The following is a 7,936-nucleotide window of genomic DNA, read 5'->3' as shown; positions in this document are numbered from 1 at the left end:
ACTTTCAACTTTTAAACTGTGTTGAGAGTCAGCAAATGTACGGGGAGTTTTGAAATTGGACTAAATGAGTTTCACATCACAACATAGCCATGAGCCTAGGTGGCCAGGGAATGGACCGTATTAGTTTAAATGAGAATCGCCTCCATAAGCTCAAGTATTTGAATACTTGGGTCATTTTTTTAGATTATTTTTTAATTTTATGTACATGTTCATTCTATTTCTATGTATACCTGCATGCCAGAAGAAGGCATCAGATCACACTATAGATGGTTGCGAGCTACCATGTGGGTGCTGGGAATTGAACTCAGGACCTCTGGAAGAGCAGACAGTATTCTTAACCACTGAGCCATTTCTTCAGCTTAGAGCCAAGGCTTATGCTGAAAGAGTTTGAAAAGGTCAAAGAGAAGGCTGTTTGGGAAGGATTAGGAGGTGTGGCCTTGTTGGAATAGGCGTGGCCTTGTTGGAACAGGTGTGTCACTGGGAGTGATCTTTAAGGTCTCAAAAGGCCATGCTGGGCCCAGTGTCTTTCTCACTGCCTGCTGCCTGTGGATCAGAATGTAAATCTCTCAGCCTCTGCTCTAGAGCTATGGCTATCTGCTTCCCACCATAATGGTCATGGACTAACCTGAAAACTGTAAGCAAGCTCCTGATGAAATGCTTTCTTTTAGAAGAGTTATCTTGGTCATGGTGTCTGTCTTAGTCAGGGTTTCTATTCCTGCACAAACATCATGACCAAGAAGCAAGTTGGGGAGGAAAGGGTTTATTCGGCTTACACTTCCACAATGCTGTTCATCACCAAAGGAAGTCATGACTGGTACTCAAGCAGGTCAGGAAGCAGGAGCTGATGCAGAGGCCATGGAGGGATGTTCTTTACTGGCTTGCTTCCCCTGGCTCGCTCAGCCTGCTCTCTTATAGAACTCAGGACTACCAGCCCAGAGATGGTCCCACCTACAAGGGGGCTTTCCCCCTTGATCACTAATTGAGAAAATGCCCTACAGTTGGATCTCATGGAGGCATTTCCTCAATTGACGCTCCTTTCTCTGTGATAACTCCAGCTGTGTCAAGTTGACACAAAACTAGCCAGTACAGTGACAAAGATAGAAGTTGGTATCTGGGGTTGGGGTATTCCTGTGACAGGCCTGACCATGCTGCTGTTTGGAGAAATGTGGAAGAATTCAGGACTTTAGAACACTTTAAGCGAGGTTTGATGGGCAATCCATGGAGGAAGTCAGTGGCCTAAAGACTATTCTTGTGGTATTTTGGTAAAGAACATGACTACTTTCTGCCCCTGTCAAAAAAAATGTTGGAGGGCAAATTGAAGAGATTTGGATAAATGTCATTGGCAGAAGAGATTTCAAGACAGCCTAGTACTGACTATGGATTAGAATCACCTCTCTGGGCTACCATGCAGGGACTCTCCTGCCACATACCTGGTTTTGTCAGCTTTCTTAACTGAGGAGGAAGATGCCACTCCTTTTCTGTATCTTTGTTGACTCTAAGCCCAGAACCATATGGCCAAGCAGTCTATTTCTTCTGGTGGCTGGATCAGAATAGCATGGTTATCAGTGACCATTCTTATTTTAATAGACATTGAAAAAGGGCAAGCGGGGCAAAAGGAAATACCAGACACAGTTTGAGGAGAAAAGAGGCATCCAAGGCTTGTGCTGAAAGAGATGAGAAGTTTAAAGAAAGACCTGATTCAAAATGGAATAAACAGGACAAGACACCACCCAGACAATCCTGCAACCTGTGAAAGGGGTAAACCTTAGGGATTTCCTAAGCCTAGAAACCAGTGAGAGCTCACGCAAATGAAAGTCAAGAAGGGGGTCAAGTTCCAACCCCAACAGCCAGAAGAACAGCTTGGTCATGTGGCTCTTTCTCTGGATTTAGAGGCAACAGAAATACAGGAAAGCAGTTGTAACATCTTCCTCTACAGTTAAGGAAAGATGAAGAAGCCAGGCATGTGGCAAGGGAGTCCCTGTACGGTGGCCCAGAGAGGCCATTTCATGAAGCTGTGACGTGAAACCTGGGTTGCTTTGGAGACCCCAAGATGTTGGAGATGCCAGAGCCGTGTGATACCTGCCAGGGAGAGCTGCATTCAGGGTATGGGACCAGCTCATGAGAGAGAAGTGTGCTGCAGTCAACAAAGTTGTGGGGAGTGGGAGACTGAACAAGCCATCTAAGACAGAATTTGGACTTTGCCTTGTGGGTTTCAGTTTCACATTGGTCCACTATTTCACTACGGTGACCTCTTTCTGTGACCTCTTTTTTTCCCATTTGGAATGGTGATGTATATTCTGTGCCATAGTGTGTATGTTGGCAGTATGTGATCTGCTTTTTATTTTATGAGGGTTGAGAAATTGCTTTAAGACTCAAAAGAGACTTTTTTTTTTTTGAGCAGTGTTGAGACTGAAAGACTATGTGACTTTTGGACTTGGACTAAATGCATTTTGTGTTGTGATATAGCTACAAGGCTCTGGGGCCAGGCAGTGGAATGGGAATGGCCACCATGGGCTCATGTGTTTGAATGCTTGGTTCCCAGTTAGTGGAATTGTTTGGGAAGGATGAGCAGCTGGGGCTGTGCTTGAGTAGGTGTGGCCTTGTTGGAGTAGGTGTGGCCTTGTTGGAATAGGTGTGGCCTTGTTGGAGTAGGTGTGGCCTTGTTGGAGTGGGTGTGGCCTTGTTGGAGTAGGTGTGGCCTTGTTGGAGTAGGTGTGGCCTTGTTGGAGTAGGTGTGCTACTGAGGGCGGGCTTTGACGTTTCAAAAGTCTGTTCCAGGTCCAGTGTCTATTAAGTGTTTACAGATTAGGGTATAAAGTCCTCAGCTACTGGGTCAGACATGGCGGTGCAATCCTTTAATCCCAACACTGGGGAGGCAGAGGCAAGTGGCTTTCTGTGAGTTTGGGCCAGTCTGGTCTACATAGTGAGTTCCAGGACAGTCAGAGCTATGTAGAAAGACCCTGGTTTAAAAAAAAGAAATCCCACAGCTACTGCTTTAGTGTCATGCCTGTTTGCTTCCCACCATGATGGCCACAGACTAACCCTCTAAAACTGTAACCAAACAATTTCCTAATGAAATACTTTCCTTCATAAGAGTTATCTTGGGCCAGGCAGTGGAGGCACACGCCTTTAATCCCAGCACTTGGGAGGCAGAGGCAGGCGGATTTCTGAGTTCGAGGCCAGCCTGGTCTACAGAGTGAGTTCCAGGACAACCAGGGCTATACAGAGAGAAACCCTGTCTCGAAAAACAAAAACAAACAAACAAACAAAAACAAAAAAGAGTTATCTTGGTCACAGTGTCTCTTCACAGCCATTGAAGAGTAACTAAGATAGTGGCCTTGTTATAGGAGATATGTCACTAGGCTCTGGGGTTTCAAAAAGCACACACTATTCCCTGTTAACTCATGCTCTCTCTGCCTCTTGCTTTTGGATTAAGATGTGAGCTCTCAACCGTTCCTGTTGCCAGGCCTTTACTCTAACATCATGGACTTTAATTCTCTGAAACAGTAAGCCCAATTAAATGCTTTAAAAAATAATAATAAATAATAATAATAAAAATAAGCTGCCTTGGTCATTGTGTTTTATCACAGTAACAGAAAACACAGTAACTTAAGACACTCTCTTTCTGTGCTGTGCGTAAGACACATGCTGGGGTTCGGTGTCGCTGCAGTAGTTGATGTGATTCCGTTGGAGCACACACAGCCCGCCTGAGCCCAGATTTCAGGACGTGTCTCTGTCCTTTCTCCATTCTCTCATCTTCCTTTGTCAGGATGAGACACCCTCGAACTCCCTATGTCCTAGGTCTGTGTTTCACCTCCCCGTCTCTAGTTTGTCTTTCCTTTTTCCTCTCTCCAACATCACTGTCCTCTCTTCTATACTCCCCTGCTCACAAGAGTGTCCTCATGCCCCAAAGCTGTCCCTCCTTTGTCCATCTTATTGCTGACATATCCCATTTGGTCAGAACCAGTCTTTCTCTGTCTTCTCCTTGCTGGCCTCCATGTCTTTCTGTACCTTTGTGCCTTGTCTGGTTCAGGGACCTGGGGATGCATTCACCTTAGCTGGACCCGAAGGTCCTCTGAGGACCTTTGCATATGGCCTAATTCTTTAGAGGCAGGCATGAGCTATGCTTCATGTGACTTGGGGAAAGCTGGGCTAGGGAGCAGCCTGTGTATCAGGAAATGAACCAGCCTCATGCTTCTCTACTTACGTGTGCCAAGTAAGTGGATGCCTATGGAGCTAATGGGCCTGCCTAAACACAGTCAGCAATAAGGAATCTTTAATCCTCACATTCAAGACTATAGTTGGCCCCTGGCCACATGGTTTTAGTGACTCTTATTAAGACATCTGACACAGGTGTCAACTCAACTGAATTTCAGAGAGAAATGACATTAATCTTCTTCTACAAGGACTTCTGGCTTATTATCTGGAGAAGAGCCCACTGTGGTGTTAAGGATTGCTTTTTTTTTTCTGACTTGTGGTACAGACAGAGTAGTCCAGAAAGTTAGCTTGCACAACTTCATGTCGTCCAGGTATGTGTCAAGCAGGACTTGTCTCCTGGAGAACTTGGAGGAAGCAAGGGACAAGGATGAACCGTCAGTCACTGTGCCCAGTGCCTTCTGCAGTGGCTCAGCTAGTCTAAGATTTATTTCTCTAAGTTTCCTTAGTTCCGGGTACTGATCAAGGCCACTTCCTTTACCAAGACATGGCACCTAGTCCCTCCCGGTTCTTCTCTGGCCTGCTCTGTTTTATAGAAAGTTGCAGAGCTTAAACATTACCCAAGTGTTTACATTTGAAATGCTATCACCGTCTGGCCTCGGCCCTTCCTTCGTTTTATATTTCCTGCTTCTGTGGTGGGTACAGCTTGTGTCTATGCTGCTCTGGGAGCTCCTGAGAGCTTGAAATGGGGTGCTCAGAGGCAAGAAGCATCGCTAGCAGGATAGGAACACCCAGAAAAGAGGTGAATGCTATTTTATGTTTTCAGGATTTATATAGAAACAAGTGATTTCAAAATCTTAGGGTCAGGTCTGTTCCGCCCACCACCACCCCATCCAATCCCCCAACACAATGAACACATTATAAAAAAGCAGCTATATTGGGTACAACATGTATTAATGAATAAGACAAATATTCCAATCTTTACACAGCTCGTACAGAGCTCTCCTTATACTGGGGAAAGAATGAAAGCACATATAATTTTGCTCAAAGTGATAATTGCTGGGGAATAAAAAGGTAGAACACGGGCTGGTGAGATGGCTCAGTGGTTAAGAGTGCCGGCTGCTCTTCCAAAGGTCCTGAGTTCAAATCCCAGCAACCACATGGTGGCTCACAACCATCTGTAATGAAATCTGATGCCCTCTTCTGGAGTGTCTGAAGACAGCTACAGGGTACTTACATATTAAAAAAAAAAAAAAAGGTAGAACAGGATAGGGTGGGCAGAGATTTTTGAATAGGTGACTTTAGGACAGAGACATAAGGATGAGAGGGTAAACTCGTGCTTGTCTGGATGTTCCCAGCGGAGAGAACAGCACTGTAGCACCGTTAAGGGACAGAGCCCTGGGGTGCTGGTGGGGAATGGCAAGGTGGGCTGCCCAGTTGGAGTGTGTGCACAGGGCATTCAGAGAACCACACAGCAGAAACCTGAGGAACCAGGAGAAGAGCTGCAGCTTCACTCTGAGGAGTAAAGAGCCTGTTAAAAAGGTCACCTAACCCACGTGCATTACAGCTGTGGTCAAATCACACAAGCCATGTTAATTATGAAGTTTGTGTTTTGGTCCAGAAGTTAGAATTTAAAAAAAAAAACATATACTTTATTTTTATATATTTGGGATATTTAAAAAATATGCACCCTTGGCAAACATCATGCATGAATACAGTGTGTTTCGCTCATGTCCACCCTTCGTCCACCTCCTTACAGAAGCTGGGGTTTTGAGCAAAGGCATGGAGTATGTGTTTCGAGAGGTCTTTGGTAGACAGCACAGCTGTGGGCAAAGATGGATTTCTATCAGAACAAGTGGTGTTGGAGAACGATAAGGCCACTAGGTGGCAAAACAGCACTAGGGACAAGTTCACACAGGCCTCTCGCTCCTCAGGGTGTTTTCCCTGGAGAGGTTTGGCTCTGAGGAACACTGCTTTCTTCTTTGTTAGGGTGTCAGAGTGTCTGGAGGGAGTAGTCTACCAAGTTGCTATAGATTCACACAGACACACACACACAAGTAGACTGCTTATTTTATTTATTGATTGAAAAAGAGGGAAGGGGGAAAGAGAGGGAGAAAGAGAAGCAGAGGGAGAGAGGGGGAGAAGGAGAAAGAGAGAAAGGAGGTGATGTGGTCGGAGGACAAGTTGTTGCAGTCTGTATTGTCACTCTGCCCTGCTGTGTGGGCATTGGGGACTGAACTCAGGTTGCCTTGCTTGGTGACAAATGCCTTTACCCACTGAGCCATCTTCTAAGCCCCAGAATCCATGTTTTAAAGTAGGCAGTGGACCAAATTCATACCAGCTCAGTGCAGTCTTGCCCCCGGAAGTGCAAGTTAGGGTGAGAGGAGGGGGCAGGGGGCTGTAAGCCTTTGAGCAATTCGAATTCTGTCAAAGTGTGATGCTTCCAAGCCATGACCTGCGGTGTGGCTGTCGTTATTAAAGCTACTTGCTCCTAAGACTACTCTGGGCTTTCCAGAGGCTGCCTGCCTACTGCGTGCAAATGAGATAAACAAAGTTCTGCCGAGATAAACAAAGCTCTGCCAGTCTCTCCCGTCAAAGGGAAAAGAAGCAGAGCTTCGGGTTTGTACACAAAAATTGAAACAGGAAAGTTGACACCTACATCTATACAATTCAGGTTGAAACCTTTGCCTCTGTTATTTGATTGCATTGGCCTAAATTGTCCAACTTACCTGATCGGCTTCAGTTTGCACTTGCTAGAACAATTTTGACACTTTGCGTCCATGGCCCTAGTGGCAAAAGGAGGAAAAACTGAAAGAGGACAGACAGCCTTGGGAAGGAAAGACTGCGGAGCAGAAATACGGCGGAGCAGAAGACGGAGGAAAGCCCAAGTTCTGGCTTCCTTGTTTCCTTTATCACTAGTCATTGCTGTTGGCCCAACTTTCTTCCCTGCTGTCCATCCATCTGTCTGTTTGTCTGTCCGTGTGCGTGCACGTGCATGTGCTTATGTGTATATTGTTAAAGTTGGGGTGGGTGTTGTGAAAATTCCGCCAGTGCCAGGTGGATCCCTGCCTGTGTTCCCCCACAGCACAACAGCTGCTTCTTCTTCCAGCCTGCACTGGGAGGGAGCAAGGGGGTGGAGAGAGAGGCTAGACCTGGATTGGTGCCTACCCTTCAGAGCCAAGCCTTTCTTCCGGAGTTCCACACAGCCTCTAGATACCAATGGGAAGCCCATGGGAGAGTGTTTCCCTCCAGACTAGAGCCGATCCAAGTTCTGTCAGCCTAATGTAGATCTTGGATAAATAAGGGTAATAGGCTCATTTTTATATTTGGAGAAAGTGAAACACTGAGAAGTTGGGGTCAGCTGTGGGACTCTCTTCAGGTCTTTGAATTCCCATGACCTTTCCTGGAACAGCTGTGAGTTTGGAGGAGGCAGCCCTGACCAAAGGTTAGAATCCTTGGCTCCCAGACCTTTAGACCAGTCAGGACATAGGAGAGAGGGACCTGGTCTTAGGGTCAGGGGCTTACCGGGTTGATCTGTGCTCTAAACTCTTTCTAGCGCCACACTCCTTACTTATATCCAGAATAAGTTCCTTAGGCCAAACTCAGGCCTACCACCATCGGGCAAACCTGCCTTTTAACTTTGTCTCTGACTTTTCTCCCACTCAGTGTCTCAGCCACAGGCAGACATGATTTTCATAATATTTTTTCATGCCACTTAACTTCTGACTGTCCAGTGAGACTGGTCCCAGGGTCCCCAGGCTGGCTTAGAACTTGCTATGTA

Source organism: Mus musculus, chromosome 14 (assembly GCF_000001635.26).
Source record: "Mus musculus strain C57BL/6J chromosome 14, GRCm38.p6 C57BL/6J".
Lineage (NCBI taxonomy): Eukaryota > Metazoa > Chordata > Mammalia > Rodentia > Muridae > Mus > Mus musculus.
The sequence above is the reverse complement of the archived record's forward strand: the minus strand, read 5'-3'. Positions refer to the sequence as shown.